Below are 23,683 nucleotides of genomic sequence, written 5' to 3'. Positions count from 1 at the left end.
TCTATCAATGCAAAGAGATAATTACAGAAAGTACTGTGAAATATTTATATAGGAAAGCTGTAAATCATGGTGACTTTCAGGTGCAACTAGAGTTAAAATAACTTGTACCTAGGCAAGTGAAGAGGGAAAAAAATATTAAGAACCCCTCATGGTTATTATATGAAAAACAAAGCTGAGGGAGGAGGGGTAGTAGAGGTAACTGTTCCCACAAAGCATTCCTTTACTGAATTTTCAGAGGAAAAAAAAGAGAGAGAGAGAGAGATACTACACTGCACAGGTTTAACCCTGAACACTAAGGTGTTTCTCATGTTCATGGGAAAACCACCATTTTGAACCAATTTATCTATAAATTTACTAGCACCTTACGAATGTGTAGAAATGGCTTTGGTGTGCTCAGCCAGACTGTAATCGAATTTGTGTAATCTCGCCCTTCATCTTTCACATTAACACACAGATAGAATTAACACTAACATAAACAGACGTATATTTCTGGGATCATGACTTAAAAATGATTTCAGGGACTTTCAACAAAACTGGCAAATGTGTTTCACATAATCTGATTTAAAATACAATCTATGAGCTGCTCCCCAAACAAAACAAAACAACACGCGGGCTACGTGCAGGTTTAAAGTCACTTGAGGACAGGCCCTTAGAAGGGAGAGCCAGTGGCATCGCACTTGTCATCTTGACACCCAACAGGCCCATGCAACTGATTTCTCATAGGAAATGTGCCAGAAACAGCTAAGACTCCAATAACGAAGAAAAACACACAGGTTTTAGATGTGAACTTCAAACAAAAGCCAGATACTCCAAATGCCTAAAATGATTTACCATGGAGCTGCTTACGTGAAACTCTACAGTGCTCCAGAGGAAACAGCAGATTTAACGATGGCTAATGAGCCACCCAAGTACCACAGAGAACCCAGTAAGTATTCCATAAATTAGTGAAGAAATACGTCATCCTTTGTGCTAGGTAAAGCCAAAACAAAAATCCTTATTCTTCCCAACATTCCCCGTTAACTGCTGAGAGGAGGAGGGGTAGGGAAGAGAGAGAGGGAAAAGAACGAGGAAAGGGAGGCTGGAGAAAGTGAGGTCATTTTCTGTCCCACAGTAAGAATTCAAAAAGACAGTTTAGGCAGAGGAAATCCTTCTCTTATCAACATACCGACAAGTCCATCTTTAATATAAATCATTTCCTAGCAATATTTTCTCAGATAACTTATCTCATTCACTTATCCTGGTTCTAGTCAATTTTTAGTACTTTTTATTTCAGGCTGATTCATCTACAATTTCCCACCAAATTCTATGAGCTTTAATCAGTTTCTATAGCTTCCTGATTTACTGTTTAAAATAAAAATTTGATTAAGTAAAAATAACTCAAAGTTTTGATAATGCACTATATAAAACATTTTGTCATATAAAATATTCTTTAAGCAATTAATTCTTAAAAAAAAACAAAAAGTAAAAACTCATTCTATATATTGACCCCCCAAATAGTCATACCATTTAGATAAGGAATTACTTTTTGTAAGGGAGAATCATTCTGAATTCTAATTAACAGTGATGAGATCACTTAGAATACAGCCAGAATAAACATTAGAAATTTAATCCAATTCTGTCATCTAATTTTACAAGAGTACTCGCCAGTCATCCAAGACAGACTCAGCGAAGAGAGCAAAGCCCAACTCCCAGAGCCCAGTGGTCTTTCTGCTGCATTACACAGTCAACAGATTCTCATTCCACAGAGAAAGGATTCTAAATGATCTCTTTAAACAAATAACAATGGTTCTCCTGAAAATTATTCACTAAAAATGGGTAGAATTCTAGCCATTTAACTGCCCATTAACTATAAATATTAGGATAAAGGCAATTGGAGAATTTTATTAATAAGATGGACAAAAACACAAGAGCTATATAACTGAAGTTTAACAAGAAAATTTTATTCACAAAATATAGTCCACGTGTTAAAATACAAGATCATCATTATATAGTAATACTTTTCTTTTTTTATATCTACATAGTAATACTTTTCATTCTGAAAACATAGCCAAGATAATGGAAATCCTCAAAGAAGCAGTTTTGCTTTTTAAAAAAAAAAAACCACTAAATAATCAAACATTATTTTAAGTACCTTAAATTACATACTTTTAAAAACATTTCTTCCACTTGGGAACACATATGTGTATTGTCAAATTGCAAAAAACTTTCAAAATTCGTAACAGATTCTTAAGAACAAGAGAATAATAAAAAGATCAACTAAAACACTGACATTCGGAGTAGGAGGAATTCTTACCATTGGCAGTGCATTGATGTGGGGATGTACAACTGAATATCCAGTACCGCCAATCACAAGTTGCTGTTGCTGATGCTGAGAAAAAGGAAAGTAAAATATTCAGTGTGCCCTAAAACAAATTCAGTTTAAAAAATTTCCCACACCAAGTTCTACATGTATGAAATGCTGTTTATTCCCTTAAGGTCCCCATGAGTGAATCTCTTTCTCCCCCTAAGCAGCTGTTGTCATAAACAACAGCAGCACCTTGTCAGTGTGTAGTACGTGGTGGCACGGAATCTTTACAACATTCCTAAAAAGTTGACACGTGAACAAAATGAGACTCAAGAGGTGAATTTGCATAAAGGAGGCACTCATCCCCATTCCTCTCAACTCATGGAAATAACCCTGCAATAGGGTCCAGCACAGAAGGTCCATAGTTTATGATTATGAGCCATATGGTATAACTTGATATGCTACATATCCTGTTTAATAATAAATAGAAATACACAACTGGTTTTGAAAGTTTCAATCAAAACTTATTTAATTTTAAATTCTTCAGAGCTTATGCTTTACAGAGTTTACCCAGTCTTCTCCATTGCTGAGTCACAGCACATTATTTTCCAAGAACCTTTTGGTAAACAGACGAGTAGTTTTTCACACGTGCTGTCAGAGTGGTGACCCTCAGGTGGAACACTGACCAGTGCAGCCTGCACCGTGTGCCAGCACAGAGTGCACTTGTCTGTAGGACTACAAGCTGACGCCACAAAAAGCAATGTAGGAGCTTCTCCTCATACACCAAAAAGTGAATTAAGTCAGTAACACCAGGCAAGTACACTGAATAACTGCAGAAAGAATTTAATCCCTTGAAGTTTGCTCCCTTCTGATTTTATCTGTAATTGACTGGAACCCTCATTTGTGCTGACTGCCAACTCCAAGGCCACACTAAATAACTTCAACACAGCTACACAACTTCCAGGTAGGTGAGCTATAAGAAGACCTAAGAATTAAAATAATGTTTATTAAACACACCACACACTCAACTGAAATTATAGATGGTTGTATCAACATACAACATCTCACCAGCCTCTGGTGCTTCAAGACAGGTAAGTGAGCCCCAAGGCTTTTTGGTACAACACACTAGGCACTAAGTTGAAATTGAAATTGAAATTAAAAAGTTAAAATTAAATTGGTTTCTCCATTAGATGTTTTCCTAGTCAACTCATTTATCTATGCTCTGGCCATTGTGCAGTGAATTTATAAAGCATACCACACAGTTCTTAGGTTATAAAATGAATACCTGAATTTTAAAGATAAAATTATAAATCCTACAAAAGAATGGCAAAAGTCTAAGGTGATTTAAGATAACCCAACAGAATATACAGTAAAGCTATCTGTACTAAAGTAGCTCAAGTTGTCCGAAAAACAAAACCACGTGTGTCCTTAACATCTGTCTATTTATAATCTCACTTGCTCACCATCTTCTACACTGACCACCAACCATCCCTCTGTTCTCTACACTCTCTGGGTGCCATAACATTGCTCACTCCTCTGCCAGAAATGTCCTTCTACTATGGTTCTGCCCACAAACCTAGTCCACCTCTTCTTTCAAGATTTAGCCCAAATCATCTTCCTTCCTTGGTTATTCACCCACCATCTGAAGAGAGAAATACCAGCCTCCTTGACCACAACTTTGCAATGTCTTCTTCTCTCTTAACATGCCTACCACACTTCCTGAGACCAAGGACTGACCTGTTCATCTTGCTGTCCTATCACAAACTAAGAAGGGGGCCTTGAACATATATGGATCCTGAGATACATATGTTGATAAAATGTTATAATATCTGTATGTGTAGGAATACGTACATACATATTCAGAAACAAAACACAGTAGATATTGAATTACAGCACAAGTAAATTCTGTTGGTAAGAAAGAACTCAACAGTGGGTTTTTATTTTAAAAATGCTTAAGAAAGTCTGGCTATACCGATTATTTTAGTATCACTTCCAGGAAATGGCCAATAAGGTTGATGTTTTGCTATTTAAAAAAACTCAATGATAAGTCACATTATAAAATCGGTATAAAACTACCAACTACTTTGTGTACTACATAAACTAGACCCATGTGCTTCTTAGGATGAAACAAATGTTTGAGACTTTGGTTTTGTCCCCAAACAAAAAACTTTGCTTTTTGAATCTATACTTGAGAATATTTTACCTAAAATAAATAAAGGGTTAATTTTAGAATAGGCTTTCAGTATAGAAACAGACACTGCTAATTCAGCAGACATCTTAAATCTACCAACCACATAGACTTTTAAGATGCAAAAATCATATGAAAGAGTAAAACAGTAAATTCTGACCAATCTTCAAAAATACTACCCTGAAGTCTCCAGAGGTAAACTTATTTGATTTGCAAATTTCTTTTAAAAGCTAACGGATTCTGGGCCCTTTCCCTAGAAAAAGGTACAAACAAAAACATTTGCTTACAATTTAAAGTAGTGACATAATCTAATCTACAACCTAGTGGCCAGTAACAAAGTCAAGAATGTGTATCTGGTATCCGTAAGAAACAGAAGCTACAAATGAATTTTTCAAATTCAGAGAATTGAGGGAAATTATCTGAATAATTAAGAGACAAACATAACAATCCTATCATAATTAATCTGCTTAGAAAGATTTCTCTTAAATGCACTTCTGGGCAAAAGTCACAAATAAAGTTCAAATTAAATTCCTTAGCACAAGACTGAAAGCACAATAAACAAAGGTGATTACCTCCAACTGGAACAATTTAACATGTTGATCGCCACATCACCCAAATCTGGGTGACAGTTATGTTTCCTCAAGGGCACCCAATCCACAGTGGGCGATCAACATGTTAAGGAATATATGTGTAAGTCAAAGCATTTCAACTGAACTTTCTTAACTTTGCCAGTTGCCTTCTTCAACACGGCAATATCATACCATACATTCATTAAAGCTCTAAAGCATTACATCCTATACTCTCCTCCCCCCATTCTCATCTCTCACAGAATCACACACACACACATTATACTCCAGGCAGCTAGAAGATGAGGTGAGTGAAAAGGGGGAAGGAGCTGTGACAGAGGAGCCATCTTAAGAAAACTAATCCTGAGATCAGGCTCAAAGGCAGAATAGTCAGATCAAAAACAACTTTGCCATCACTGGCTCTGATTTTCACTGGCCTGTGTTAAGTGACTTGGAGAAAATGAATTTAAAAGTTGTGTGTTATGATCTAAAAGTTTCTAAAAATAAGATACACACAAGACCACAAACCCACATAAAGAACATTTAAACACGCACTGGTATCTAGGCATCCAATTATCACTTCAGTTGAATTTCACTGGCAGTATCACATGTGGTTGAATTTTATATTAAATTTATACCCTCAAAAGGCCCACTACTGTGCAGGAAAAGACCAAAACCTTACCAAGTATCTTAAAATTCGCCTGTCAGAGAGTAAGCAATCCAACTAAAAACAACAGCCTCTCTCATACAAAGCCACAGAGTTTTTAAAATTAAAATTTGGTTTGGGCAGTTTCAAGTGTTATTAAAAGTAAAATTTATTTTTTAGGCACTAACATACACTCATCAAAAGTTTCCAGATCACTCTCAATGGTAGAGAATCTACATATAAGAAAAGGATCAGAGTCAAACTTAAATTATGACACTAGAAAAGTGATATAAAAATGTGTGAATATACATTATGGTCAGTTACTTTAAAAAAGTTTTAGTACATCAATAATGTGTAATTATAATTTCTTCTTCCCTTCCAAAAAAACTGTTATTAAATTAACGGTGCAACTTATAACTTAAGATGTCCTAGAAACATGACTGATCTGACATTGTTTTTTTTAAGACAAAATTATAGTAGCGAAATCTTTTTTTTCTTTTTTTTAAGTAGTTTAGGAGGAAGAAACAAGTAAAAGGGTGGAAGAAGACAGCAGAAATAGCATAAAGACCTAAGAAATAATGGGATTAGAAAAAAAATCAAGCTTTCCCTATTTCAAATTTCCCAAAGATCACACAGGCAGGTACCCTGGCACTTAACAAGTTACGAGGAAAAAATTGACATAATTCCTTAATCTTATTAGGTTTCTTACTCTTCCCACGGGTTGAATATTTGATTCAAGATACCAAGAATTTGAATAGCTAATTAGGCTAAGACAACACAAAAATCTGCTGCTGAAGAATCCATTCCCAGTAGAAATGAGAATAGCTCTGCCAGGGATGTTGCGTCTTTGATTAAGTCTGTCCTACAGAAATTCCTTTCCAGTTCTAACTACACAGTGGGTCCTTCACTTGGATTTAATTGGTCTAGGGCAGAACCTGCACATCAGTTGAATTTCAAAGCTCCCCCAGGTGATTCCAATGGGAATTGAGAACCACTGAACTATGCGGCAGGAAAGGACAGAATGGGGAATTTTACTACAGTCTAATTATTAATCCATGGGGTTGGGAAGGGACAAAGAGGGATCACTTTTTTCAAATATTAGCACAGCAAAGTGAGTCGTTCTTTTGTTCCTAGAACTAGAGTGGGAAACATACTATATCGAATACATTAAAAGTTTTCTTAATTTGATTTTAAGATTAACAATAGGAAACAAAAGATAAACTGAATCTCTCTCCCCAAAAACGAATTAGAAAAGGAAGGACAATGATAATGAGTATGTCTTAGAAAGAGACCCAGACAGGCCAAAACACAGAGGAGTTACCATTTTTTTTAAAAAAGGCAGAAAAGGAGCATTGTTGACTACCTACATTTAGATAAAAAGACACATAAAGACCAAATGAGACTTAAGTTTTGTGTGACAAAATTATGAGCAGGTAAAAATTACAGAAAGGTACTTCTTCTGCTCACTCTGATGAAAACCCATTCCACCACACAGCAAGGACGTTACTACAGGGGAATATACTATGGGATTGTATGTGTGCCCTGTCCAATTCCCTCCACTTCAGCATTCAAGTGTCTGCTATCAGGGCCACCAATAACCTCGCCGGCACCTTTGTGCAAATTAGACTCCAGGAGGACAAATAAGGAAAAAAAAAAAAAGAGAGAGAGAGAGAAGCCGTATTAGTTAGGAGCCTGGACTGTGGAACCACACAGCTCTGAAACTATGGTCAGACGGTCTAAGGCAAGTTATTTAACCTCTTGGTGCCTTAGTTTAGTTACCTGTAGAATAAACTATTTTGAGAGGTGACTAACTTAGTATTTCTAACATGCTAAACAGTGCCTGGCACAGAATTCAAATCATTTTAAAATAATAGATTTAAGTTAAAAGGAGGCCTTTCCTCTGAGAAGACAGAGTCCCAATACCAGGGAAATGCTTGGCGGGCAGTGTGGCCTGAATGCAGCACCTGTTTGTACCCCCAGTCCGTGAACTTCTGCACAGGACACCATCTGCCCATTCACAGTCTTCTGTACTCTACAGTGCAGCTGTGTCTTCTGTGAGTTGATGTAACAGCACTACTACATGCACATACAAGAAAGGTCATCACTGGAAAAGTTTTAATTTACAACAGATTTGGAGTGCACCTGAAAAGGAGAGTTGTCTTGACCAGCATGACTACAGAGTGACAATGAACACACCTGACCCCCTTACTAAAGCACAGCCTCTCAATCACACTTCAAAACTAAGTCTTCAACTTTCAGTTTGTAATAGGAAGGAATACACTTCTTAACTTTCTTTTTAATTAAGAATGTGCCAGCAGATAATTACAAAAATGAAAACTGTCACTCTGAAGTACTGTGGACAGAAAGAGAAAAAAATACATTTATATTAAATTAGATCTTAGGTTCAAAATTTTTTAATGTTACATTTCTATCTACTACTGAAGGATTCAAAAGTGTCATTCTTGAGTGTCTTTACTTAAGAGTATTTCCTTACAGATTTTCATATGAAAAAACTTAAACTGGTTGCTTCGACTTTATATTTTTTACATTGGTATAATCTAGACAGCACCAACAAATGTCCTTACAGTAAGTTAAAACAAATTGCTCATTTAGCTACCATGTTTCTATGAGAATGGCTATCAGAAATACACTCCTGTAAAAAATCAGGGCTATCCTGTCTTCTAACATAATTCATCCCCAGTATAAGGTAAAAATGAATGACATATTCATAATTCTAAAAAATGCCTAATTCTCATCTTACGTTGGTTTGCCAAACTGCTTTCAATTTAACCTTTTCACCAAGTTTAAAATGAGGCTTTTAAACCAGCAAATACACTAAGTTGTCTGCCTGATCCAGTTAGAACATACAAACAAGGAATAGGGACACACATACACTCACACACACAGTCTCTCCAGGGATAGTGAAAAGAAAGACCACCTTTCTTAAAGAATTCATTTCATTTACTTCAATACAAAACACTGCTCCTCTCCCTGTCTACCACCCAAGTTCTAATAAAGCACTGGACTGTATGAATACTACAACTGCTCCATCTTACTTCTCAGCTATTGTTATGCAATGGTCTAGAAGTTGGCAAACTATGGCCAGAAACTAAATATTTTGGGGTTTTGCAGTCCACTTGCTCTCTGTCACAACTACTCAATTCTGCTATTATGGTGCAAAGCAGCCACAGACAATATATACATGAACGGGCATTTCTGTTTCCACTAAAACTTTATTCCAATACACACACACAAAAGGGTTGCAGGCAATACTTTTTGGCCCTGATATAACTTCCAAGACCATCCAAAATTATCCTGATGAAGAACGGAGCATAATGCTTTTGGGTTAAATAAAAATAAAAATAATTTTTAATCAAATAAAGTAACAGGCCAAGTAAAAAAAAATTATTCAAGCATTCTACACTAAAACTACATAACTATTCTATGGGAAGGAAAATTTCCAAATCATTCAAACATATTATATATAATATATATATGAACGAACTCTCTTGGAACTATATATAATAATGAAGTCTCATCAGAAAGGAAGAGTATTAAAGTATTAGAGTACAGTATTAAAACTTTGGTGTTTCTCTGCCATCCTCAGATGCTTGAAAGGCAGTGGAGGCAGAATGGAAAGAACAAGAGATTTCTACCCTTACTACTTAAACACTTAAGTGTTTCACATCATGCCCATTTAACCATGAGCAAGTCCTCAATGTCCGCATCTGTGAAATGAGGCTATTCTATAACACTACAATCTGCAGAGATGATATGAGCATTAAGATAGCTTCGCTTAAAGTACAAATATAGTTTAGATTATTGTAAGAAAAAAAAACTGATTTGAACAAGAGTGCACCAATCCTATCAAATCCCTAAAGATATTTTCATACAGAAATAATACTAGTAAATATTAGCTAATTATAACTACTTATATAGCTTTAAAGGGCACAAAAGGGTTAAGAATACTATAATATTCAAAGAATAAAAATTTAGGTCCTAAGCAAAAAAACTGTTTATGACTTACCATGCAATTATAAAAATAGCAATGGGAAGTATTTAAAAAAAAAAAAAAGACAAACAACAAAGAAAGAGAACAATGAAGGCATAGAAATAACAGAGTGGTCCTGGAAATGAACTCTCTTGGCTAGAGCAAATGGAAGCAAGAAAAATGTTGGCCAGAAGTTTTGCCAATACAAGCTAATGTTCACCAAGCAGTGGGTGAGAAGAAATATGAGTTATTATGCCTGTTTTAAAATAAGAGAAAATGAACTTGTAGTTTAGCTTTCTGACATGGCTAGTGACAACTGGATACCAAAATTCACTTCTTTAAGGTGAACTAAACTGTTACTGCTAAAGATGTTTTCACAGTTTCAACAATCCTAAATAATAATATAATCCACAGATAAATCTGGGAAGGAAACAAGTAAATTGTGTATTTGTAATTATTTTTAACAAGTTCATAAAACTATCTATAGACAGATTTATATTTAAAACAATATGTCAATTTTCTTATCTTTTCCCAAGTCTCTAATATCAAAGTAACCAAAAACTCCATCAACAACAAAGGTTCTGCAAGCTATAAATGAACTCTCTCCATTAGTAATGCACTAGTCACTCCAGAAAAAGCAAACTGAGGAGAAAGCCAGATTCTCCTTCAGAAGACCAGGAAGCAATGTAATTTAAAACACATGTTTATCTCTAAGCCAAGTTAAAGGGTAGGGTTTTTGTTTTTCAAATTAAGTGTAAGATTTATCCTGCAATAGACAACAGAAGTATGGTGAGAAAGGAAAAGAGAAGGAGAGGGGAGAAAGAAGGAGAAGAAAAGTGTTAATGCCTCTACCGGATACTGTTAATATTAAAGTTAGTCTATGACCAACATTGCAACAAAACTTACTAAAGTACTGCAGTAAATAAAGATCCTTGCCCTAACAAAGTTGAAATTCCAGCAGAATTTAAAATTTAGTGTTATGTAAAAGGTGGTAAATGCTATGAAAAAAGAAAAAGTCCAAGTCTGGTGAGGAGAATGAAAAATTTTCAGGGGGAAGGAAGTAGTTGGTGCTCTCAGACTGCAGGAGTAGGATGGTCAGAATAGCCTGTATTTCAGTTGAGAGCTGGTGAGATACTCCGGAAGTTACTGTATTTTCTGTGTTCTGAATTTGTCCAATCATGTATAAGACATGCCTTATCTTATGTGTCAGCTTATTAGTGTTGGAAACTGTACCTACATCCACATTCACAAAATAGGTCATTTATATTTCAATTACTCTAATTTTTTTCTCTGAAATGTAAGTTATTACCTACATCTCCCATGTATTATACAGTATAATTCCTAGGGTAGATATTAGGCATTATAAATGACAGGTTAATTTAAATATTTAGCATTATAATATTATGGAGGCCATCACAAAAGTTATTAAATGCAAAAAAGTAGATAAGCTAAATAAGAGGAACTGAGTAACTTGCCCAGGGTCTGTTCGGTCAAATTATTTTTCATACAAGCATTCTTACAAAGTTAACAGCTTTGAACTTTTCCAAGATGCAGGATACTGAAAAATAGAAACATGCCACCGAAATGGAATCCCTGGTCACTTAAGTCTTACTACAGTTTAGACAACAGACCCAATTTTTTAAATACCATCAAATGCTTACATTGTACCTAGTACTATATATAATTTCCCACCCATCATTACCTTAAAATACTCAATTAGTAAAAATAACCAAACACAACTGTGGATATAGACCAAAGTGTCCTCAAATGCTTAAGAATCCCTGGTCTTGTTCCCCTCCTCATCCCACTGTGTTCTTTAGTGAAACAATAATAAAGAGACAAGTGAGAGCAGTTTGTGAAAATGTATAAAGGTAGAACTATAAAGGCTGGCTTAGCTTTTTTCAATACCTTTAATTGTAAACTCCTGGAAAAAATGAAAATATCTCTATAACTTGTACGTATCATACATAAAACGTAATTCTAGATTCCAGTGACTCGGGGGTGGGGAGGCTGCAGGATCTGTGGAGGCAGGGTGGGCAACAAAGTCTTACCTCTTCCTCGTAAGAAGGAAAATAAGCCAGAAACGGTTTCAAGAAAATTCTGAGGAAGATATCTTCCTCACAAAAACAGAAATCTGTTGTGTGTGACTGTTCACTGGTCTCTATCTCAAGCCTAATCAGATGGAAAGAACTACCCTGATGATTCAGACTTAATGGAATCACAGGACCTAAGCAGGCCACACCTGTAGGCTGTTTACTCAGAAGGACAGGAAAGCCTACAGAGGTAGCATCAGGCCAGAGGTGTCAGCAGAACATGCAATCCAGGAGCTACAGTCTGCGCTTCTCTTTACAGCACCACCACACGACTGCTGAGGTACAACGGGGCAAAACCCCACAGAAGGGTGTGGAAACCACCCTGGCTTAGGAACCCTAAGCTCCACAGAGTTATCATCTTTTGAGTCTCACAGGCAGAACTTCCAGGAGACACAACTCATCAAGGGATGTGCTCAGTTAAAAGAATGTACCACATCCTCCTACCCATACTCATCCACAAGCCCAATGTCACAAGCCAGCGACCACTTTGCCACACCCTACCCTGGCCAGTAATACTGCTGACATTCCACCTTTATGCGCCAAGTGAAACACAGCTAAAAGTTAAACCACAGTCATTTACCCATAGAAGGGGAAGGTTTGATGAACCCTTTCCTCACAACACAATTGAGTCCGCATCCCTATTCTGCCTCTAGGGTGTTAGTGGTCTTGGGCCTGTAACTTAAGTTTCTATAGGACTAATTCACTGCCTCTGTAACCAATGACTGGGCTGAATTCTGAAATCCTAAGGTCTTTTAAAAAATAAGAACTAGGCTCACCAAAAAAAAAAAAAAAAAAGCCCTCAAATGAAAGAAGAATGCCCTGATTTCTGAGAAATAAAAGCAAGAGACATAAAATCAAACAAACCAAAAAATATCTTACAAATAGCACAGAACACTTGTTTTGATGATATAAAGGTTAAACAAAGTTAAAGAAAAGCAATCTAGTTCACAAAGAAATTGAAGCCCAGAGGTTCAGTGTTCTTAACACAAGTGACAACATAAATATTAAATCTGCACTGCTTGTGCATTTAGTATCATATAAATCTCATAACAAGCTTGTACAGCAGGTATTACTATCTCTGTTTCAGAAACAAGCTAACTGGGGCTCAAAAAAGTTACGAGACCAAAATCAGCACTAATAAGAGGTAGAGTTAGTGGACATCAGACACTAGGTTCAACTCAACCATTCTCCTTCTCTAGGTCTCCTGAGTCCCTTTTTCAAAGCCTTTGTTTCCAAAAAAAAGTTTTCTTACTCCAACATGACAAAGAATTTGTAAGGACAGTATCACTTAACTAAGAAGGAAGAGACCTATGTCCATATTCTTATTGCTGCAGGTAGGATGGAATCGGCCACCCCCAAGGGACAGTATAAGTCTTCTCACCAATAAATACGTTTTTGCCACCCACCTCTATCCAGCTTCCAAGTACTTTTGACCTAGAGTATTCCAAACAACTAACTAGTCCTTGAAATACTACGTGGCTTTAATAGTTAAAAACCTGATACATACAGAAATCAGGGACCTCATCTGAAGAGAGGGTAAATTTATTTAATTTACATAATCAGTGTTCATAAGAGAGCATGCAATTTTAAAATGCATAATCCTCCTACTTACGGAAGTTTACCAAAAAGCCTTAAAAGGCACGAAAGTATTGTAGCCATTTCTGCATCAAGTACTGTGCTGCTTATGGCTTAATATTCATTATCCAAGTCAAAAGCCCGAAAGTCACACCTAACTGGTCCCTATCTTCGTCAGCCTTATCAATCATTAAAATCTGTTCTTCTTCCTAAATAAATGTCTCTACACTGCCTACTGGCCTCTTAGAATCCCACCGTCCACATTCCTCAATCTCCTTTCTTTACAAGTTTAAGTCTAACGCCCAAAATATTTTCAATAGGCATGCATCCCAGAATTTATTATTGAATATCACTTGGTTATCTGGAAATTCAGCTTTTTAAAAATTCTGAAGTGAGAGAGGGAACAATTGGTCTCTTTGTTGGGTCACTGCTTAATTAGCCATTATTCGCGTAACAACTGTTAGTTGTCTTCAGCCTCCTTGCTAACATGATCCCAGTTTTGTTCAAAGCAGCAACATGTCCAGATAAATATTTTCTCACTCAGCCTTTCTTGTAGCCAGAGGTAGCCACATGATACAGTCTGGCTAGTAAGATACAAGCAGAAATGGGCAAGGGAGGAGGCTAGGATAGTTTCTGCTTTCCTGAAAACAGACAACAGATGTAGCACTTCCTTCCGCTTGAACAGGATGCCTCCTGCAGCAGCAGCCATTTTTTAATCAATGAGCCTGATGGACAATGGAATAAAAAAATAGCAACTCTTCCCTCTATATTTTTAAAATTTGTTTACAATAGTTACTTGAAACCAACTGGACTTCATTCTCCCCCTAGATGGCCCCACAGCATTTCAAACTTTCTATGCATAAACTTACCTCATGTCCCACCCCAAACTTTTTCCTCTTCCTACATTTTCTACCTCTGTGTGTGGCTCTGTCCTCCCAGTTACCCAAGCCAGAAATATGGCTCTTTCTCTTCCCTCATCTCCTACAGCTACTCGATCAACAAAAACCATTACTCTCTTATCTCTAGGGTGTTACTTCACAAGTAAGTTTTTAGTTCCCTAAATCTCCCATACCCTCAGGATTTTGGATATGCTGTATCCCCTAGATAAATTTTAGATCACCTACATCCCACCTAGCTTACCACCACTATGGGTGGATATTTATTTTAGATGCCTATCTCCTTTCACTAGAAGGCATGCATTCTGAAAGATGCCTAGAACAAAGCATGGCAAATACGTTAAAATGTACCCCTCTCACAACGGGGCTAGCGGTTAAAATGAAGACCTTATCTGCACAAGTACCATGAAAATCAATGACAATAGCATCGATGGATTGTTGTTCACTCCCTCACAAATCAACTGCAGGAAGAACTAAGACAAATGGTAGTCTAACGCAAACCATAGCTGAAATTCAGAATCCTGGAAGTGTAATTTTTGTTCCAAGGGTATTATAGAATAAGAACTATGACTATTTATTTAAAACCATACTTAGCTCTGAAATACTGTACTACCCAAACATATTATCATAACTATCACATCTTAGTAACACATTTTAAAAGCATTTCATTGCAGTGCCACTCTGTTACAAAGACAAATGCAAGTTTAAAACTATAATGGCTGCTCTTTAAACACATTTCCTAGTTTTGCTCTTTTTAGGATCTGTGGTTTGATTTTGACCCTGTTGATTACTTTAGGCCAGATGAGAGGAACTGGGAAGGTAAAGGAGAACTCCATGTATTTATACACAAATTATCAACAGCCTGAAGTTAATTCACTGACAAAGGTTGAAGGTTTGCTATTTTTCTTTCCACTGTTCTACAGACAAAAACTGGACAGACTACTCCAAGAAATCAGACAGCTTAGAACAGGCAGGGACTCTTTTCATCACCAGTTTCTAATCTCAAGATCCTGGAAAGAAAGACAAGACAGACAGACAAACTTGCTCTACTGGTATTCTAACAGTGGAGGAAACAAAATATGAAAGAATATGGATGTCCCTCACATGCTTACTATAATGAAGCTGTCCATGCATCTTCTAATCTTCTAGGTTTATTCATGCCTACTATGAAATTCTACCCATATCTCAAACCTATCACTTTTATTTCTTGCTTTCCCCTTTCCTAATAATTTTAATACTTAATGTCCTTGTTCTTTTCTAACCATACCAAATCCCCTACTCCTTCCCAGATGCATATAATCCTATACCAAGCCATTTCTTTACAATATACAATTGTAAAAACAAATGTCTAGCTCTTTACCATTATTCAGTTGTATTAGTGCATTCACTTATTCAATAAATATTTATACTGCCTTCTGTTTCACAGCTTCATCCATTCTTTGCCCAATTTTTGGAATAAAAGGAAAAGAAACTACAATAGAAACAGAACCTCAAAAATACTGTGACTCTACCACTTACTGAACATGACATACTTGGCCAGGTATTCAACCTCCCTAAACCTGTCTTCTCATCTGTAAGACAAGGATTTCAACACGACCTACAGAGGGGTGTTGTTATGAGAACTGAAAGAGATAATGTGTATCAAGCATGTAACAGTACATGCGATATAAAAAGCACTTAGTTAATGATAGCCATTGTTATTTTACTAGATTCTGCATGTGATGGAACACACTGAGCTGTCCTTTAATAGAACCAGAAATTTGCTGAAATAAACTACCAATCAACAAACTCAGTCTAAATATCCAGGAAGCTTTAGTGTTTTCATAAATGTTATGCACAGTTTCTTTGATAAAAACAAAAATTGACTTTGTTTTTATAAACAGACTGCTATTGGCATTCTGAAAATGGGATATCATTTCTGGATTAAATATTGGATATAAAATAAGAGATAAAAAAGAGGATTACCAAATAGGGAAGTAGGGGTGGGTCAAGATTTTGGCCCCTAAGGAATAATAGTCTTTAAATTAACATCACAATCATCTATAATGGGTACTGGATTAATCAAATGTCTATGTTTTAAAGAAGTATCATTCTAATATTATTATTCCTATTCCTTGGCTTCCAAATAGTAGCTGAGAAGCAATGCAACTACTGCCTAAAACAGCAACACTGAATTCCTGGCAATTATAACTTTCAGTGATTGCAAATAATGGATAAGTTTAATAATGCTTCCATTAAGCCTTCTCCATAATTATAACAGTATTTAGAAATTATTCTGATTTTGAATGTCATGTAGATTACTAAATTATCTGTGTAGTATGAAATTATTTTCTTTCTAGACACAACATCAAAATAATTTACAAACATGAGTAGGAAACAACTTGTAGTTTCCCATACCAAGAAGTTACTATAGGCAGTGAAAGCTCTCAGTTCTCCCTGATGTCTGCTACCCTGGACAACTTAATGTGCTCTATAAATTCTATTAATATGCATCTTCTCTAGTATAGTAATAAAGATGTAAATGGTCTGATTCAGTCTAACTTCAAATAACACTAGTAAGTGACTAATTTTCTAATGTGAAAGAAGTCAGCAAATCCCACTTGGAGCTCTAATAAATTCTGCTTAATTCCTTTGTCAATGATTAGGAGAAATATAAAGTAAAACTAGGTATATTTCATTGAAAGGGCAAAAAAGCTGAAGAACAGAAGGGTTCAGTATAAAGTGAATGTCAACCAGGAACAAAATAAACATTCTGACCCCATCAATTTGCTTTTTTTATACCATGCAAGGTAGTAAACAGTTAGAAAAAAGGAGTCTAGGACCAATGGCCTTTTTATACATTTCTTAATAGTATATAAATTTTGACTTTTTTTTTCCTTTTCCTCACTTATCTTATCCATTGTTCTTGGCCAGAAATTCAGGACATAGTTGCAGAATGCTCATGCCATGACTACCATTAAGCCATATTCTAAGAAACTAGTTCCATTCCAAGCCAATATAAAAATACCTGTTCTTTCACTTGATTTCTTCAAACTCTCAAATGTTCTTAACATTCATTCATTTATTTATTCAGAGCCTATTTAAGAACCACGGATATTACACTGTAAAGGGTGAAAGAATGGTCTAGTTACAGAACCATACTACACATGCAAAAATAAACTTCCAGACTGCTTCAAACTCCAAGTCCCGAGGGAATTCACTGAATGGAGAATGACTTAGTGGACACTGGATCTCCCTGAAGTCCAACTCTACTTAAATATGTATTCCTAGTCTAAGGTTAAGTCTACAAGGAGGACACAGAGAAATACAGATGTATGCTCAAGGTATATCTAGAATGACATTACCACTAATTTGTATTGAGAAATAACAGGAAAATAAAATATATATATATACACACACACACACATATGCATATATATATATATGTATATATATATCCCCAATTCCTGGCACAGAGTTCCTTGTAATTTCCTAATGATAAGAACATTACTTGGTCTTTTTGGTCTACTATTTGGTCTTTGACCTTGGTTTCTGACAGAGGTCCTAAACTGGACCTCTTGAAGTGCAGGGAATTTGCTAGGTGATAGAAGTGTCTTTGGTTCCAATGAGGAGACTCCTAGTGGGCTCCTGGATAACTTCAGGATGGGGCTGGTCATCAAAAGGACCACGCCATAATTAGACGCTTGGAACTTTCCACTCCACCCGGTCATCCTCCAGGAAGGACAGAGACTAGTGACTACACCTGCATAATGAAGCCTCCATAAAATCCCCAAAAGTATGGGATTCAGAGAGCTTCTGGATCACTGAACACATGGAGATACTAGGAAGGTGATGCACCTGGGAGAGGGCTCTGCACCTCTTCCCCCATGTCTTGCCCTGTGCATCTCTTTCAGCTGGATGTTCATCTGTATCCTCTGTCATATCCTTTTATAATAAACTGGTAAATGTAAGTACATAGTTCCCTGAGTTCTTTGAGCCATTCTAGCAAATTATCAAACCCAAGAATGGGGTCATGGGAACCCTGATATAAAGCCAGTTGGTCAGAAGCGACAATCCAGGACTTGTGTACAGTGTCTGAAATGTGGGGAGTCTTTTGGGACTGACCACTCAACCTGTGGGATGCTACTCCAGGTGGATAATGTCAGAACTGAACTAAACTGTAGAACACTCAGCTGGTGTTGCAGAAAATTGGCATGGAAAAAGCCACCACACATTTGGTGATCAGCAGTGTCAGAAGTATTGTGTGTGTAAGGAAAGGAAAACAGTAATCTTTCAAAACAGTACAGTTTCCAGTATTTCTGCTGCCTGATAAACCTCTTATCACATTCTCATATTTTCTTTATGTCAATCTACAACAATTTCCTCTCCTCAGGCACTATTCAGAGAACACATATTTCACTAAGACATTATCAAGGACACTTCATTTAAAATTGAAGACAAAAAAAAAACTGTGTCTAAAGCTCACAGATCAAGACAGACATAAAGAAACATAATAGTAACCACCAGAAGAACTAAAACACAAATTCTTACCATTGTTGTCTCCTGAGGATAGGGCTAGTAAAGGAGTCTCATTTTTTTTTTTTATTATATGCATTCATTACTTTTGTGGTATTCAAAAGAAGTACTGAAAATTCTAATTTCCTAGGTCACCAAAGCCAGGAAATAAAACTTCCTTTATGCGAAAAACAAAGATTAACTACACATGTCTTTTGTATACCCCCATCACTGCTAATCTGGTAATTTAACAAGATTTAATATAATTTTTAGGTAGAAAGTTTTTAAGTATGGGGTTTTACCAAATAAGATTTAAATTTCAGAAAATCACTAGTATAAAATCTACTTCCAAATTGCCAGCTTTACTCTGTTAAAGGATGTTAAGTGTCCTTTCCAATTAAGGCTAAAATCTGGCCATGGTATTTTTATCCAAAGGGTTCCTAGACAAAATTGAAATGTGACTTATCATACTCTCCTTTCAGTGATCAAAGCAAAGCCCATAAACAAAGGGTAGGAGAATGGGAGTAAGTAGAAAGGCTTTAGGAAAACTTTAAAAGAATCCATTTGTGAATTCTCTCATTTAGTGGGCTTAATTCACAATGAATAATTATTAGGATTAACTGCATGTTATACTGTGAAATAATGTATTTCTTCACTCATTTGACTACTATGTATTGACTGCCTACTATATACCAGGCATCATCTCAGATGCTAAGAACAGAGCACTGAAGGAAACGCCTTGAAGTTTATATTCTAGTTGGGGAGGAGAGTCAAACAAAATGAGTACATAATATATGGGGACTGTCTTGTCTCAATTTCTCAACCTAACTTTTATAAAACCAAAAGATACTTAAGTTTTAGCACAGTAACCTTTCAGGTTCATTGACTGCAAACACAATGAAGCAACTCTAAGAAACAGGATTTACTAAAAGCAGTAGCTCAGAAAACCTAAATAGTCAGGTTTTAAAATAAAGAAACCACAGCAGTTCTATGGCATATCCCTATTCTACCCAATGAAGTTTGTTCCTGGAAACTATTTCAACAACTTGTGGTCAAATATGGTCCCAGCTTTCTTATTTTTCCAAAGAATGGCTGGATTCACACATAATTAGGACTTCTATTGATTGTATCTATAGGCAGGTAAATAGGTGGAAAGAAGGTTATCAATCCTGAGGCAGAAAGATCTACAATGGATAATTATTTGTATACCATTTTTCTTTCTTTGCTGCCACATGATAAGATGGCTGAAATCTGCTCTATTCAAGACAATGGTCACACACGGCATGGTGATACGTGGCAGGTCTAGATCCTGGTCTAGGCAGCAGCATCAGCTACCAACTTTGGGGATCGCTTCAGTTTACACCTCCACAACCATTTATTGTTCCTGCAAGGTCAACAGCCATTCTTGGTGGCTAGGTCTGCAGAAGCTCCAGAATCAACTGTCATGCAGAAACATTTCAAAGAACCCTTAGGCCTATATATATATATATTGAATCACTGGCCTATATTTCAACCTCATCCATTTTCTTTAAGGTCATTTTACTGCAGTGTTGTCATTGCCCTTTCCTTCCACCAAATTTTGCTATTTCTTACACAAAACTTCTGAAAGAGAGTTGAGGTATCCTCCTCAACAGAGACTCCCTAAGCAATCCACAAACCATCATCCCAAAATCCTGTATAAAGTGAATCTAGTTATATTCCAATATATGTCTCACCAAGCTTTATTTAAATAACTAAGAGGGCCATTTTCCTACTCCATCCACAACTCTAAATGCCACACTATCTAAAGATCCTACTTACAGAGCCTAGAATTGATAACCTTAATTTCTCATTACCTTCCAGTACACATTCCTTCTTAACCTGTGATACAATAGGTGCATTTCTAATGGTGCCTTCTTTAATTTAGTATGCTTGTTTTAAAAGCTTTCTTTTTCCTTCTCCTTCTATTCAGAGCCTACCCATTTTTCAAGATCCAGCTCAACTTCTTCCTGCCAAAAGCCTTTCCTTACTACGTCAACCTATTAGTGATGTTTCTCCTCTCTGAAGAACTCTAGTAATGCACAGGTCATTTTATAGGGCTGAAAAGCACGGTCCAGACAGTTAAGTAACTTACCCCAATTCAAACTAGCCAATGACAATGGCTGGGCTATATCCAGATCTTCGAACTCAAACTCCAAGGTTTATCTGTTCTTTCAATCTCCTCATTCTAATATTATTTCCTACACTAATCTGACCATATCCCCTCACACCTAAAATTTTTCAAAGGAGTCTCCACATGTAGATATTTTATCCAAAGTCAACCCATCCTTCAGATCATGAGTCAAATGCAATCTTCTCCATTCAAGTTTCTTTTTAACAGTTCTAAATAACTCATATTGATTTCTCCCTTTTCCAAACTTGCTGTATTTTAATCAATATCACACAAAAGAGCATCTTTCTACTTTGCATGTGTTACCTCATTCAGTCCCCCAAATAACCTGAAAAGGCAGGAATATATTAGCCATATTTTACAAATGGCCCTAAGATATTAAATAATTTGCTTACATTCAAATAATTATTCACAATAGTTACTCCACAAAGAACCTGCTATTTAAAACTATGTCACCATCTCCAAAGTCTATTCTCTTTAAATATAGCCTAATGCAATTCATCTTTTCTTTTCACCACATACATACATACATAGTGGAAACTATGTAGAGATAATGGGTAAGCTATTCTTTCTTTATAACTAGAACTCGGACTCACTCTTGATTTTTGGTCCAGAATTCTTTCAATTATAACTTAGAGCTTGTTTGTTATAGAATTCCATCCTTTTCAATCCTTCAAAACTGCAGTTAACATAATCTGAACCTGTTCCTGAGGAAGTAAACAAACCCAAACTGAGAAACATTCTTCAAAACTGTCAGTCAGTGTAATAAAACACAAAGACATTCTAAGAACTATGCCAGATTTAAGATTATTCAATGTGTGATCTTGGTACAGATCCTAGATCAGGGCAAAATAATTATTAGCAAGATCATTGGGACAACTGCCAAAATCTGAATATGAAATACATTAAATAATGGTATTATATCAATACTGCATCAATGTTAAATATCCCTAAATTTGATCACTGAATTGAGGTTATACAAGAAAACATCCTTGTTCTTAAGAGATATTCTAGTGCACTTGAAGACAAGATCTCTTAACTTGAAACGTTAGAACCTAAAATACTGCAAGTCCACCAACAGTGAAGCCACATTGTTGGAAATTCAATTTTGCTGGGCTAGCTTTCATAGAGCTATTACAGTCAAGTTTGAGGAAAAGCAGAGCTCTTCGATCAATGGCTCCTGTCTAACAGAGCTAAATAAGGCTGTTGAAATGAGCAACAAGTTCTTTAAATAAGTAGTGCTAGCTGTGAATCAAAGGACAGATCATTCAATACATGCAGAAAGAACTGGTGGTCCACTATCAGCCTTTTCAAGCTTACATACAAATACCAAATAATTAGCATCCACAATGTCTTCATCTTCCAGTTCCAACAGCATTTTTTAAACTGCAATACAGCTAATTCTATTTGAATGTAGGGTATTCTTTAATACAGTGAATCCCTCTGTAAAAAAATGAACAGAGCTGCATGTAAAACATTAAACGCAAAAGTCCACCATAGGAAAACATGTTGTGCAATATTTCCTTCACAATCTATCCTGTACTGCACATACACATCTTATATCTATTAACTGAGGAGAAGTGAAGGCTTTTACTAACTTCTAGTGGGATCATGGAGAAAGACGTGCAAACAGTAGCAGTCTTTAAGTGGTCCCTTCAAAAACAGACAAAGGAGCGGGGAAGATACAGCTCAAGCACCAGAGCATGTGCTTAGTATGCACAAGATCCTGGGTTCAATCCCCAGTACCTCCTCTAAAAATAAATAAATAAATAAACCTAATTACCTCCCCTCCACCGACTAAAAAAAAAAAGAAAAAGAAAAAAATTTTTGAAAACTTAAAAAAAAGGCAAATGAAAAGAAAATCTGGACAGTCTATTTGAAATAGGTTTTTTTTTTTAATGTGTAGTAACTTCAGGGGAAAATTCATATACAATAACAGTATTTTTATTTTCTTAAGCATAAAAGAATACACATAACAGCAAAAATTTTTAATTTAAGTCTTAAAAATTAACAGTTGTATGAAGACATCTCCACTTCTCCACTTTAATCAATTTGCACCAACTGCTCCAATGAGGCATAGCTATACTAACGTCACAGAAAGAAAGCTTTTGTTTTAAGCTACTTGTTCTCAGCCAATCCAGGTTATGCTCAAAGTGAAATTTTGGAATAGTCTTTAAAATAAGGAAAGCCTATATAACTGAGCAAACAAGATAAGTGTTTAAAACATGTAACAGGCTAAGCACAAAAGTTTTTTTTTTCTATTTTAAAGATCATCCCAAAATCTTCAAAGAAAGACATCTAATTTTCTCATGTTCCCAATTCTGTATTTTGAGCAATATAGTTTTAGAGTCTTATCACTAAAAGGTTCTTAAGTCATTCTGCCTAAAGACCAGGTATTTAAGTTCATTTGCCTCCATCACCTTATATAATGATAAGGTTTCTTTCAAACCTTAAAACATGATTCAAATACACCTATCACAAAAGCAGAAATACGCATTAGTACATTTTCTGCTTTTAACTGCTCTTCTAATGGATCGTTTATAAAGTAAGAGCATAATTTCTTGAATCAGGAAAGGTAACATGTAGATAACAATGAAATCCCATTTACACTATCACAAAATTTACATTTTCCTGAAATATTTGCAAGCTATCTTCAATCCAAGATTGAGAAATCACAACCATGCACAAATGTGATGTTAGATTAATACTTTAATTTTCAGTTCTCACCAACATTCCCTCTTGCTACAGTGCCTCATCCCCACTGTTCATTGTGTTTTCCAACACAGAGATGCCCCCCTCAA

At 36.0% G+C, this 23,683-nt stretch overlaps 1 protein-coding gene across 7 annotated transcripts in view; it reads right to left on the bottom strand.

The window, feature by feature from the left end:
- TBL1XR1 (TBL1X receptor 1) overlaps window positions 1–23,683 on the bottom strand; it is a 155,674-nt gene that overhangs the window by 77,175 nt on the left and 54,816 nt on the right. For all 7 annotated transcript variants that reach the window (XM_032484031.1, XM_032484016.1, XM_032484032.1 and 4 more), the window contains one exon: window positions 2,294–2,368. The gene's annotated coding sequence lies outside the window, so the exon portion shown is untranslated. The remainder of the gene's footprint in view (window positions 1–2,293; window positions 2,369–23,683) is intronic.

Source organism: Camelus ferus, chromosome 1 (genome assembly GCF_009834535.1).
Source record: "Camelus ferus isolate YT-003-E chromosome 1, BCGSAC_Cfer_1.0, whole genome shotgun sequence".
NCBI classification, from domain to species: domain Eukaryota; kingdom Metazoa; phylum Chordata; class Mammalia; order Artiodactyla; family Camelidae; genus Camelus; species Camelus ferus.
This window is presented reverse-complemented; position numbering and strand designations above follow the sequence as displayed.